This window comes from Lissotriton vulgaris, chromosome 1_2 (assembly GCF_964263255.1).
Source record: "Lissotriton vulgaris chromosome 1_2, aLisVul1.2, whole genome shotgun sequence".
Taxonomy (NCBI): domain Eukaryota; kingdom Metazoa; phylum Chordata; class Amphibia; order Caudata; family Salamandridae; genus Lissotriton; species Lissotriton vulgaris.
The window spans coordinates 224,523,449-224,538,285 of NC_141686.1; positions in this window are offsets into that span (position 1 = coordinate 224,523,449).

Below are 14,837 nucleotides of genomic sequence, written 5' to 3' on the forward strand. Positions count from 1 at the left end.
TTAATTGATTAATTGCTAATTATGTTAATTTTAATAATTTATTTTCTGTAGAGGGTTGTGGGTTTATAGGGGAATAGGGTGGGAAGTAATTTATTTATAATTAATTAAATAAATCAATTTATTTCATTGTATTTAATTTGAATTAATTGTTAATTAATTTTTAAATGTTAAAATATTAACTGTTAATTTGTAATTAATTTGTATTATTAGGTAAATAATTGTAATAATTAATTTTAATTTGTAATTTTAATTCATTAATTATATTATATTAAATTGGTAATTACTTTTAATTAATTTTTTATAGATATGAATTTATATTTATTGAAATAATATATGAAGTATTTAATTTCCCTACTATTGCACTCTCTGGAGTGGGAATAGTAATTTTTACCCCTACGCTATCCAACGCTTTGCCTACTGTTGCACTCACTGGAGTGGAAATAGTAATTTTAACCCCTACGCTATCCAACGCTTTCCCTACTGTTGCACTATTTGGAGTGGGAATAGTAATTTTTACCCCTACCCTATCCAGCGCTTTCCCTACTGTTGCACTCACTGGAGTGGGAATAGTAATTTTAACCCCTACGCTATCCAACGCTTTCGCTACTGTTGCACTATCGCAATGGCCTTTCGCAAGGCAATCAAAACATATCTGTTTTCCCTGATATAATCTTCCTGCTGTTTCACTCCCTCCCCTCAGGTATCTGTTATGGTTCAGCGCCGGAACGCCTCGTTGCTGGGGCAGCTGTTTTGCGCTTAACAAATTATTAACATAACATAACATATTTGGAGTGGGAATAGTAATCTTTACCCCTACGCTATCCAATGCTTTCCCTACTGTTGCACCCACTGGAGTGGGAATAGTAATTTTTACCCCTAAGCTATCCAACGCTTTCCCTACTGTTGCACTCACTAGAGTGGGAATTGTAATTTTAACCCCTACGCTATCCAACGCTTTCCCTACTGTTGCACTATTTGGAGTGGGAATAGTAATTTTTACCCCTACCCTATCCAACGCTTTTTCTACTGTTGCCCTATTTGGAGTGGGAATAGTCATTTTTACCCCTACGCTATCCAACGCTTTCCCTACTGTTGCACTCTTTGGAGATGGACTAGTCATTTTTACCCCTACGCTATCCAACGCTTTCCCTACTGTTGCACCCACTGGAGTGGGAATAGTAATTTTTACCCCTACGCTATCCAACGCTTTCCCTACTGTTGCACCCACTGGAGTGGGAATAGTAATTTTTACCCCTACGCTATCCAACGCTTTCTCTACTGTTGCACCCACTGGAGTGGGAATAGTAATTTTTACCCCTACGCTATCCAACGATTTCCCTACTGTTGCACCCATTGGAGTGGGAATAGTAATTTTAACCCCTACGCTATCCAACGCTTTCTCTACTGTTGCACCCACTGGAGTGGGAATAGTAATTTTTACCCCTACGCTATCCAACGATTCCCCTACTGTTGCACTCTCTGGAGTGTGAATAGTATTTTTTACACTTCTGCTATCGTACGGCAATAATATTGGATATTATTTAATTATATTATGTTACTATATATATATGTTTTAACAAATATGATTGTAAACATTTTTTTTATTAATGTCATTAATTATTTAATTATTATAAGTAAATTTAAGTATTTTTAAGCATATTTTAGTAATTAATTTTTTGTATTAATTTAATTTAACACTGTTTTTAATAAAGTCGATATTTTTATAAACTACATTTTTGCAAACGATATTTTGTACTCGATATTTTTGTACTTACCTGTTTTGTAGATACAAACTCGATATTCTGTCTGTCGATATTTTGTCCTCGATATTTTTGCTAGTCGATATTCTGTCCCTCGATATTATGTCAGTGATCCCTTAACAGCATCATTGTAGATTGTAACAATGTGCAATACATTCTTACAGACAGAAGCCGTATGCATACCTCTGTCTGATTAACAATAAAATATAAACTAAACATCTTTTTATAGAATACACAAGGGGTAGGCCATCATTGTTGACTGCACTTTGAGTGGGGGGCGGCCTGCTTCCTATCCCCCTTGGGCTCCTATTAGTTGGGATTGATTATGTGACACCTAAGCTGCTCCCTCCAAACAAGAGTGTCTACTATTCCCCCAAACGGCCCTGAGGGTTGTCCTAACCTCCACCTCACTGTGCGATCTGGCCCCGTTGTCTTCCCCAGGTTCATATCCCGGTGTTTCCAGGCCCTCAGATCCTCTGTCCAAAGAACTTCAAGTTGGTATTGTCTGGTCCCATGTTTATTATCTCTGATCAAAGTCCGTTCCTCCACTCTGGTGGACACCGTGACATCCCTCTACCACACCTCAACCGGTGGGCCCTCCCCTGAGCAATATCGCATTGCTATTCGTCTCCAGGACAGCCTCAAAGCCAGGTCCACAAATCTAGTGCCCACTCGATGTGCCTTCCGTCTGGGAAACAACCCTAGGAGGCACACCTGTGCTGTGCACAAAAGTGTAGAATCAAATACCTTGCTCAGCCCCCCAGAATTAGAGCATACCAGGGCAACTCTATGTAATATGTCCAAAATCCACCAATAGTGTCTTACACGTAGGGCAGGCCTTTGGCGCTCCCCCATACATGATATGTAATCTATGAAGGTCGTTTGTATGTGATTAAAATGGCCCTATTTAAGCCTTGTGTTTCTGTAAATATGTTTGAAAGATGCCAATGCCACACTGCATTCACAGTCCCGAAAATCCCTTTCCAGCAGTCTCTCCCCTCTCTCCTTTATCCTCATCAAGTTTGCCATGGCCATGTCCAACTGCGCATTATGGAGCAAATTCAATAAGTACCACATGATGCCCAGTGTTATCAGGGCCTGAAAACTGCATGGGTCTCGGGCTCCTGTTTACTATCAGACCACATGCCCCTGAACGTGGGCACTAAAGCCTTATATGTTAGGAATTGTCTGGGTATTACTCACATTGTGTCACCAAGTCCTCAAATGGGACTAGTGCTCCAAATTGAAAGCACTCACTCACAGTGATCAGGCCAGCTGTTGTCCAGTCAGATAACTGGTACGCTTTAAAGCAAAAAGGGGGGATTTCCTTGTGGCAGGCCCACCAATGGAAGGGCCGGGGCATTTAAAGAAGACCCAGCTGTCCTCTGCAGTCATCTCCACCAGCACAAGAGTCAATTTGTAATAACAATCCCGAACGTGGAATCCCCGATTTCTGGATAAGGAGTTTCGCTAAAAGTGCTCCCTGGTTCCCAGCCAACCCTATGGGACCCACTTCTTTGCGATGCTCTCCAGCTAACCAATGGGTTATCCACTGAAGCTGGGCGGCCAAGTACTATAATTAAAAGTCAGCGGCACCCAGGCATCCAGCGGCTGAGGGTCTCTGGAGCACCGCCAAGGCAACCCTATTGTGCCCACCATTCCAGATCAGTTCTCAAAATAAGGTATCTAAATAATGAAATCAGGAGCCTGTTATGTTGACTGGGAGGGTACACAGACAAAATATCGAGTTTTAAATATCGATATACCAAAATATCGAGTTTTAAATATCGATATACAAAAATATCGAAGGTAAGTAATATTGTAAATATCGATGTTAACAATATCGAAATTAATAACTTTGATGTTACTAATATCATTTTTTAAATACATTTAGTGTATATTATATTGTATTTATTATGTTTTATTATTTATTTTTAATGTAATTTAATTACATATTGTCTTTTACTACTGTAGCGGGTTGTGGGTTTATAGGGGAATAGGGTGGGAAGTAATTTAATTATGTTAAATTAATTATTAATTAGTTGGAATTATTAATTAATTAATTGAGAATTAATTTTTAATTATTTTTAATTAATTGATTAATTGATAAATATGTTCTGTAGCGGGTTATGGGTTTATAGGGGAATAGGGTGGGAAGTAATTTAATAATAATTAATTAAGTGATATATGTTTGTACATATTTTAATTAATAATGAATTGGTAATTAATTTTTTATTAATTAGTTAATTAATTATTATAATTTTTTACATATTTTTAATTATTAATTAGTTGGTAATTAATTATTATTAATTATGTTATTACATTCATTATAGTAATTTTTTAATATATAATTTATTGTTATTCTCAATTAATTAATTGGGCACAATAATATTCATTATTAAATTAAATTAATTACAGCAAATGTTCAAATATATTTACTTTATTGTTATTGTTAATTAATAATTAATTGGTAATTTTATTATATTAATTAATTTTGGGTACAGGGGTATTTATAGGGTTCAGGGTCAGTTTTCAGTTCATGGGTACAGGGGTATTTTTAGGGTTCAGGGTCAGTTTTCAGTTTTTGGGTAAAGGGGTATTTTTAGGGTTCAGGGTCAGTTTTCAGTTCATGGGTAAAGGGGTATTTTTAGGGTTCAGGGTCAGTTTTGGGTTTTTGGGGTACAGGGATATTTTTAGGGTTTAGGGTCAGTTTTGAGTTTTTGGGGTACAGGCGTACAGGGTAAAAACAAAAAAATATTACTTTACATCAAATAAATTAGATGAAAAAAATTAAATTTCCTTTAAATTTTTAAGTGTTTTATTTATTTTAAATGTATATGTATTAGTTTTAATTTTGTTTTAATATTTTTATTTAATACTTCTAAAATTTTATGTATTTAAATATTATTTTTACATTATTATTAATAAATTTAAAAAAACGATATTTTTGATTCCAATATTTTTGTACTTCGATATTATTTTTTCGATATTTTTGTACTTACCTTAATGAAGATAGGATTCCGATATTTTTGCTGTCGATATTTTTGCTCCGATATTTTTGTACCTCGATATTTTTGTATTCGATATTTTGTCAGACATTCGACTGGGAGATTTACAAAGAAATACAGCAACCTGGGTAACAAAATCATTTTAGATAAAAAACCCAAGCCTTAACTGCTAATTTCAAAGAACACCAGAACAGAACATATGACTTGAGGGAGCAAGTCATGGGTCTCAGATTACCATCCCTGAGACCTTCAAAGGCATGAAACACCAGACCATACAGCTGTACTGCACCTGTTGTTATGGTGAACAAGTGAGTTTTGACAGAGAATTCTTGCAGCAACTTTCCCAACACCCCTTAGGCGTTCACTGAGCCACAACAACAAGTATTCAGAATATAAAGATATAATGTGCTCTCAGCCCCCTACGACAACTCCATAAGTCATCCCTTTTTGTCCAAAACTTTCTGCCAATGGCTCAATAGCCAGGGTAAACAGGAGGGGAGAAAGAGGATATCCCTGACTAGTACCCTGATAGACTGCATATTGGGATGATATGGTATTCCCTGTCCTGACCCTCACCGTGGGTTAGGGTTTAGTAGATAGACCCATTTTATCCAGCCTTCACCCAATCCCATCTTAAGCAGGACTGTTTGAAGAAAGTCTCACCTCACTGAATCGTAAGCTTTTTTCGAGGTCCACTGACATGACGAGGGCATTTGGGCAAGAAAGAATATCCTGATGGTAAAGGATATGATATAGCCAAATAAGACAACAAACCCTTCTCCTCTAGAGGACGAAGAGTCAGCCCCAGGTGGAACTGAGCTAGAGCCTTACCAGGCTGAGCATTTGGACCCAGGGAACCCTTTAGGGAAAAGCTATACTCGGGCAAAGTACCTGTCCCACTCTTGAACACCTGCAACAACAATCTGCTGCTGCTGCACAAGAAGGTGGTGATGTTAGTGGTTACCACATGACCTATTAGGAAGAGGGAATCCTTTACACTGAGGCCCGAGCCCCCAATATTGGTGCCACTAAGAGAGCAGTAGTGCCTCATGTGTTACCTCTTCACTTTGGCCCATGACATCCCCCTAGCTGGACACCTTGGCTAGACCAAATCTCGGAATAGGCTAGTCAGCCACTTCTATTGACTAGGGATTCACCAGAAGGTAAAGGAGGTTTGTAACTCTAGTCCCACTTTTCAAGCCATTGGCAATATAGGAGGGCACCCAAAGGTCCCCTTTAATTCTACTCCCAGTTCTTGGGTTTCCTTTGAGATGGTATGGATTGATATTGTAGGTCCCCTTGACCTTCCTACAGCATCAGGAAACAAATATAGTCTGGTGGCAGTGGATCATACCAATAGGAATCCTGAAACTATTCCCCTTTGGCCGACTGAAGTGATAGGGCCCTCATTGGTATCTTTGCCAGGATGGGCTTCCCTAAGGAGGTGGTGTCAGACCGAGATACAAACTTCATGTCTGGCTACCTGTAACACATGAGGAAAGAGTGTGGAGTGATCTACTAGTTCACAACGATTACCATCCATGGTGTAATGGCCTTGTTGAGAGATTCAACAAGACCATTAAAGGCATGATTGGTAGGCCCCCAGAAAAATTCGAAAGGAGATTGGATTTCTTACTTCCATTCCTACTTTTTGCCTACAAGTAAATGTCACAGAAGAGAGTTGGGTTCTCCCCATTTGAAATTCTGTTTGGTCATCCTGTCAGAAGACTAATGTGCCTTGTAAAGATGGGGCAGGGGAAACCTCTGGTTGAACCCAAGCATGATATAGTGGACTATGGGGCAGATTTATAAGCCCCCTGTGCCACTAGTAGGTGATTTTTTGTGAAGTACTGGTGGCGTATTTTACTGCTCCATATTTACAAGCACAGGAAAAGCCTCCCTGCGTGACTTTTCCTGTCCATGTAAATATGGCCCCTTTACATGCAGCACTTGGCATGAAAGGGGCATTTAATGGGCATTGCTGTGGGTGTTCCACGTAAATCTGGAAATGTGTCAGTATGCTACACCACCCTAGGGATGGCGTAGCAAGGTGCACCATGGTGCAAGGGTGCCTGCCTCAGCGCATGGTAGCTGTTTGTGCGCCAGAGCAGCGGAAAGCACAGGGATGCGACATATCATTGTAAATATGAAAGTGACTCAGCCAAATGGCATGCAGAATGCACTGAGTCACTTTCTCTTAAAACTGCCCCCATGTGTTTGACCTCCACTCTTGGAATGCTGAATATATGGAAAAAGCAAGTAAAAATCTTGAGACAAGCCAAGAGCTTCAGAAGCACTGCTATGGCTGCTATGATTGAGTTCCAACCAGAGAAGAAGGAGTGAGCCTTGGAGCCAGTAGCTCTGAGGGCTCTCCAAGACAAGTGGAGGGGGCCCTACTCTATCCTAGAAAGGAAAGGGGAGGTCACCTTTCTGGTGGATCTTAGCTCTGACAGAAACCCCAAGAGGGTCATCGACTCCCTTAAACTCTACCATGATAGGGCAGAAGTGACCATTTGCATAGTTACAGATGAGGATCAGGAAGCAGAGAGTGAACATCTCCCTGACCTCCTGTCCAACAATCCAAAAGTTGGGTCAACGGAAGGAGTGGTCTAGTCAGACACTCTCACTGCCCACCTTCAGACTGATTACAGGCAAGTCCTAAATCACTTTGCTGAACCCTTCTCTTTGACCCCTGGTCAGGCTAGCTGGTGTACCCTTGAAATAGATGCTGGTGAAAGCCTACCTGTCAAGAATACAATTTACAGACAGTGATCATGTGAAAGAGTGCATCAAAGTTGAGGTAAGCAAGATGCTGGAATTGGGAGTCACAGGGCCATCTGAGTGCCCCTGGATCAGCCTCATACCCAGGGTGGTAAGAAAGAAAGGAGGCTTTGTGGGGACTATAGGGGCTTCAATACTGTGACCTAAACTGATGTAATTCCAGGAACAGATTAACAGATTGACAGGTTGGTAGCAGCCTAGTGCCAGAGAACCTTTAATCTCACACCAGGGTAGATAGACCTGACACTAGGAGCAAAAGAGAGATCAACATTTTCAACCTCAGATAGGCATTATCAGTTCACTAGGATGCCCTGTGTTTTAAATTGCACCTGCCACTTTTTAAAGGTTGGTTAATAAAGTCCTGGCTAGATTAGTATCATTTAGTGCAGCATATCTAGAAGATATTGCTGTCTTTAGCTCTATCTGGAAGGATCACTTGATTCATTTTGGGAAAGTACTTGAGGCTCTGAGAAGGGCAGCCCTCACTATTAAGGCAAGCAGGGGCCAGATAGGGCAGGAAAAGGTTGGGTACTTTGGACACATGGTAGGTGAAGGCCAAGTTCAGCCACTCCAACCCAAGATCTAAACAATTCTGGACTGGGTGGGTCTAAATACCCAGAACCAAGCCAGGGCCTTCCTCGGTTTGACTGGCTACAATAGGAGGTTTGTGAGGGAGTATGGCATTTTTGTGGCACCCCTAACCTCCAAAAGAAGGACCAAAATGGTGAGCTGGACAAGTTGAGAAATAAATCTATTAGAAGCCCTGACGCTCCATTAAATAAGCCACGGTTATTGTAGCAAAGAACAAGGCAGATTTCCTGAGGAAGGCGAACGGCCGAAACGCGTTGAAGGAATTAATTGCGTTTGCATTAAGTCTCAAACAGCGATGATATTGTTTTAAAAAAAAAAAAAATGTTTTATGTGAAACCATCTTAATGTTTTGTATGTAAAAATGTCTTTTGTACCAAAAAAAGTAACTAACATGAGTATATATATGTGAAAAAAAGAAGAATAGGAAAGGAGAGAAAAAAAGAAACAAAACAACAAATAATAAATATCAAATATATAAAAAATAAACAACATATATCAGAATTCTATGGGTGGAGAATGATTTATTAAAATATGCATGTCTAAGTTAATCACGAATTACCAGTACACATAACCCGGTGTGCACATTCTGTTTTCCAAAAAATACTTAACCTTGCTAGGGTTTATCCAATTAGGCAGGGGCCCCGTTTTTCCCAGATGGAAGCATTGTGCTCTGCATCTGTTCTGAAAGCTCCAGAGTATGTCAAGCAATTCATTGTGCAGACTGATTCCTCTGAAGATAAAATGGAAATGGCCCTATCCCAAATATATGACCACAGTCAAGACCCGCCAGTGGCTTTCATCAGCAGAAGGCTACTACCCAGGGAACGGCATTGACATATCTTGAGAGGGAAACGTTTGCTGTTATTTGGTCCCCAAAGAAGTTGAAGCCATACCTTTTTAGCTCTCAATTCCTTGTTCTAACTGATCACATGCCTCTCAGATGTCTAATGCAAATGAAAGGTGAAAAACCCAAACTGTTAAGGTGGTCCATATCCCTACACGGAATGGACATTGAAGTAGAACACAACTCGTGGCCTGCCCATGACAATGCAGAGAGCCCTTCAAGGTTCTTCCACTTAGATGATGAAGACTCTCTAGGGGAAGGTTAGTCTCATCCTCTTTCATTTGGGGGCGTCATGTAGGAAAGTGCCTCTGTTGGACAAGGTTAGCCCCAACATTTTGCCTAGAAAATGATGTTGTTTCGACTGGAAATGCACTTGACCCCTATTAAGCAGGTCTCCTGTGCCAGAGCTACTTCCCTAAACTGAACCTATTGCTTCCACAATTTGCACATTTTCAGTTATTCATGTAAGTCCCTAGTAAGTGGTACCCCTGGTACATAGTGCATCGGCACTGAAGAGGGTCCCCAGGGGCTGCAGCACTGGTTGCGCCACCGCAAAGATCCCTCACCAAGGCAATGCATACTCACATTGCATGCTGCATGTCTTAGTGCAGAGAAATCAGAAGAGTCCTCATGGCACCGAGCCCTGTGTGCCATACCACCCATAAACTGCATAAGGTATAAGTATGTCACCATTACTGCATGCCTCTAGCCCTAAGCCAGGATGCATTATATCCTATGTTTGGCCATATCAGCATGAACAAATATTCCCTACAATGTCCAGTCTATTCCTGGATATTGTAAGTGACCAGGGAAGCCAAAAAAAGTATATGGGCTAGACACTCATCATTGTGAGTTCCCCAGCTCCACGATGGCTTTACTGAAGTATGAGATGTCTGGTACTAAACATCTTAGCATACAAATCCTGCACTGATTCCAGTGTCAGATTTGTTAAAAATTGTACACAGAGGACTATAGAGAGGGGTCCCCTAAACCTTACCAACCCTTAGTGTGGTCACTGACTGGCCTAAGCAGAAACCAGACAGAGTCCTGACCTAATGGGGTGAGTGCCTGCACACTGAGAGTCTAGAACAAGGCCTGTTCTGGGCAGAGGTGTTCACACCTTCCCCTAGTCAAGAAGATTCATCTGTGGTGGGGAGCTTCAAAGGCCTTGCCTTCTTTGTAGTGCAACTCCAGCGTCTCCTATTGGAAGGAGCAGGTCCCCTTCCTTTCCTCACCTCCTTTTTGGCAGGAGAACAAGTGGGAAATCTTAGAAAGAAGAAGAGGTGTTCCACCTTCTTCCAACTTCACCCCTTAGGTGTTGGAGGTGCGGTGAAGTACACTTTTCAGTTCACAACATCTTGAAGATGGTGGGACTCTTTATTCAGGGGTACGGCTATGTGTCCCTTCAACTGGAGGTGGGCATAATGTAGGGTATAAACACCCCAGATAAGGGGCACCCCATTGGCCACTTCCTGTCACTCCCTTGTAACAACCCTAAATCTAGAATTTAGGTGGCATCCCTAGACCCTGAACTTCAGTTCTTAATAACCTAAGATGAGCAGGACACCACAGAGCTGCACTATCAGAAGAAGGCTGTAGAGAAAGACTGACATGGCCCCAGCCCTATCTATCTGTCTGCAGCCCTCAACGATTCTGCACCAAAATATAGCTCTTCCTGCTGCCCAGTGAACTCCAAAACCCTGGGAGAATTGTGTGCCTTCGACAAGGACAAAGATCTCCCAAGAACAGCAGACCTGATGCCCGGTTCCACTTATGCACCTGACGCCTCACCTCAGTCCAAGAGGCCCACTGGTTCCAGCAAGTTTCCTCAACATCCAGAGTCCAAGTCCATTGTAGGTTGACCCCTCCTGGACTTCACCTTGATGTGTCCTGCAGCCTTTGTACAGATACACCCTCAGGCGCGACCTGCTCAAGTAAGCCTTTCTGACAGCAAAATGCACCCTCAACCCGTCCAACCGGAGCCTAGGTGAAGAGAACCAAAGGTGTTCCTACGTCCCTGAGTATTGCAACTAACCTCTCCATCTATTGGTTTCCTGTGACCAGCCTGTTGGCATGAGCCTGCATCCCTTTTACGATTTTCTCCATTGACGTACATTGGGTGCCCAAAGCTGTGTTAGCATCCTGCACCAAGTCGCCCCAGTGCAGCTGGTGGTGTAGTGTTGGTGCTGCTTTGGACCGTGCCCAGTGCTTGTCTCATGGATATTCGTCCTCCAAGCCACTGTTACTTACCGGTAAGCAGCCCCTTTCTGATTTTAGCAAACTCTATTGATTTGAATTGCGTGCCGACAATGTATTTGCACCCTTTACCCTCCACTCGGCCGCCCCTTTGCTGCTTGTGGTGTAGTGTTGGTGCTGTTTTGAATCTTTCCCAATACCTACTTCAACTCTCGAAGACTACTACTGTATGTTGTTGTTAACCCTATGTATGCTGATGTTTTCTTCCTCCCACAGGTTTCACATCGAGAGACTCAAAAATTGCACTGCGTCCACTTTTTGTATTAAAAAGTAGTTCTACTGAAAAACATATTTACCATGAGACATAGTTCTGTGGTTCTACAAAATAAATATAACCAAGTATTATTTTTTACAAATGCTTAGCATTGCCCTCTGATAAGCCTAACTGCTCGCCCACACTACCACAAAAATTGAACATTAGCATTACCTACTTTAACCTCTGTAAAGCCTCTGATGATTCTCTGCACACTATACCTCTTTCTGATATAGTATATAGAGTCAGCGTCCTGCTGTGGCACGGCCCATTCCCCTAATATTCCAAGACACAAGAATTACATTATGTGTATAAACTCCCATTTTTCAAAATGTAACAACATTCCCAGACAGCAAACTCCACCCCCCACTTCCCCCAGCAAGCACAAAGTAGTTCTCAACCCCCAGGACGTGCAAACAAAATCACAACTATGAAATCCCACACCCCAGGGCAGTCCATCAATGGCTGGCCAGCCAAACCAGTAAAGAAATACCATTGTTAAGAGAAAGCCACCTCCAGTCTCCTAGTGGGGGCAGTCTTGTTAGTCCGGGCAAATTAGGACTGAGTTCTGCAGTGCCGCACCAGTCCAGTCCGTAATGTATCAACCAGTTAGTGTCCGTCAGAGGCCACTTGGTGCCAGTATTCCAAGGGCCTATGATTATGATATGTATCTCCAATATGGCCCTTAATATGTTTATCAATGCCAGCCATAGAACTGGCCAATGTTTCCTAGTGACATAGTGCCACCCTACATTTCCAGTTGTTAGTTTGTTGAAATTAGGGGGACCATCAGAACCCTTCAAATGAACTTATCCACGGATTATGAAGTCACAACAGGGAGGTCTGCCATACTGGCGATTGAACACCCGGAATCAGAAACTACCAACTTATGATCAGAAGAGGCGTCGATGCTCGCTTCTATCTCCAGTGTCAATGCTATATCTGTGATGGTGAGCAATGCTGCCGCTCTCTCCCGCTCTGTCTGTGAGGAACAGGGTCTCCTCAACAAGGTCTTCCTAGATGGCCCTCTGTATCTATACCTAGGCTTCTGTCCAGCAGTGCCGGGCCGGTTTGGGATTTTGGGAGAGGTGCTCCTGCTTTGTAGGCCGTCAGCCGGGAAGATACTGTGTCCGGAAAAATTGGTACTACCCAATAGGATACAAAGGTTAGCAGGAAAAATCAATGCATACTGTATACCTTCCTCATGGAAGGCTTTTTTGGTTTCCACAAATTATATCCTTGAACTTTGACTGTAAAATCAGGGCAAACTATTGCTTTATTGTTTAATATTGCAAAATGACTGTTTGAAGGATGATGTTTTGATTCCTGTAGTGCAGCAGCCACGCCACCACCGGGTCGGGGGGTTGCTCTGGGGCCAGCGGGCAGGATGGCACCCGATGTGCATTTTCCAGGGCAAAGAATTGTGTGAGAGCATCGGGCTTGACTTCAGTGCGAAGCTAGTTCTCCAGGAATGACACCATATCTGCTACCTCAACTCCCTCAGGAAGCCCCACAACTCTAATGTTATTGCAGCAGTTACAGCCTTCTATGTCCTCTGTCTGCTGTTCAAGAATCCATACTCTGATGGAGAGATTGTCCAGCTTACTGGACATTGCCTGCTGGATAGGTATGATTTCACTAACTGACTGTCCATCACTCATTCCACCAATTTGTGGTGCTCTCCCTGAAGAAGGCCCAGTCCCATGGACAGTGCCCCAATATATTGTTGAAGTGTTGATTGAGTGTCTTTATTAGTGACTAGTACTTTGTCTAAATGTGAGTGGATTGATGCATCAGAGGTTTCTCTACTTTCTATGTGCCCGGGGGGAAGGATAGGGTTCCCTCATCTACAGCTTTGAGGTCCCTGCTTGTTACGTGTTATGTGGTTTTTCCATGATAGCAGCTGTCCCAACACTGGGTCTGGACCGCTCCCAGCGGGCCAATGGGGGTCATGGGCGAGGCAGCTCCAGAAATGAACATGCTCCCAGTGGGTACACACCAGAGCTCCAACCCACTAGGTAGCTTGTGCATGCAGTTTGGGGTAGCCTGTATTCATTCTCCCGGGGAACAGGACAGCATACAGGAGAAATAACCCCAGGCAGCTAGGTATTTCTGCCCACTATCTGAGAAACACTATTCAATGTAACTGCAGTAACAAAGGGCCGGCTCAGTCTCACCTAAGCAAAGGGCCAAATGCAGGGAAGCCCACCCACACAGATTCTCATAAGCTGCTGCACACACAACATGATGAGGGTGACAAGGGTCTTCACTTTTACCAACTAACCTCTCCAGAGTGCAGGCAATGAAGTGGAGCAGAGCAGAGGGTGTCTCTGCTGTGGTAGAAGGCAAACAAGCAGCTGTTGGGACTCACACCATGCCCTGTGCTATCCAGTAGTAGCTCATATCACTCTGGTTCAGGACCCAGCCCCAGGCCACCTCCAGTATCGAACACACCGGACCCAAACCTAGGCCTGACTGGCACACTGATATCACCTCAGGGCAGCCTGTGTCCGTCACATCTAAGCATGGGCGGAAAATCCATTCCGCTCGCGGATTTTGCGGATTTTCGGTAAATTCGCAATCCGCGAACGCTCGCGAATTTACCGAATATCCGCAAATTCGCACGCAGCAGATTTTTTTTCTTGCTGATACAATTTTGCGGTGTGCGGCGTTCACTTACCGTCATTCAGCGTTTGCCGAGTTGTTTTTCTCGATATTTTGCCAGTACTGCGCCATTTTGGATCTTGCTGCGGGATTCCGCTGGAGTTTGGCGAGCGCGATTACGTCATCGCGGCTTGCCACCTTGCACAGCGAGAGTTTGTCAACGCGAGTACGCCGTGATCACGTATCGCTGGAGTTCGCAATTGCGAACTTGTAGAGTCGGCGGGCAGCAACAATCTCGCACTCGCGAAAATACAAAATTTGCAATTCTGCACAAGAAATCCACCAGCAAGCAGCATAAACCTTCTGGAAATGATGATTTTTATCAGAATAACTTCTCAGGTTGACATTTGCAAGGAGTCCATTTTTTGGGGGGGGGAGGAAGGAAGTGCCCCACAGTTTCCAACTTCCTGTTCCTGTCCAGCAGGCTCCTCCCAGTGCTTTCTTCATGTGCTGGTCACTTTCATTCGGATTCTTCATCTGGAAGGATTACTTTTTGTGGATGCTGCTGGATATTTGGATTTGAGGCCTTTTTGACTTTCTTTGGATCACTTTTGGATTAGAAATTTCACAAGTAAGTTTGTTTGGGGTATTACAGTTGCTGTACCTACAATTTTGGAATTTTCGATTTTTGGGCTGTTTTGGGGCCGTTTGCCCAGGGGTACTCAGTGGTGGGTGGACTG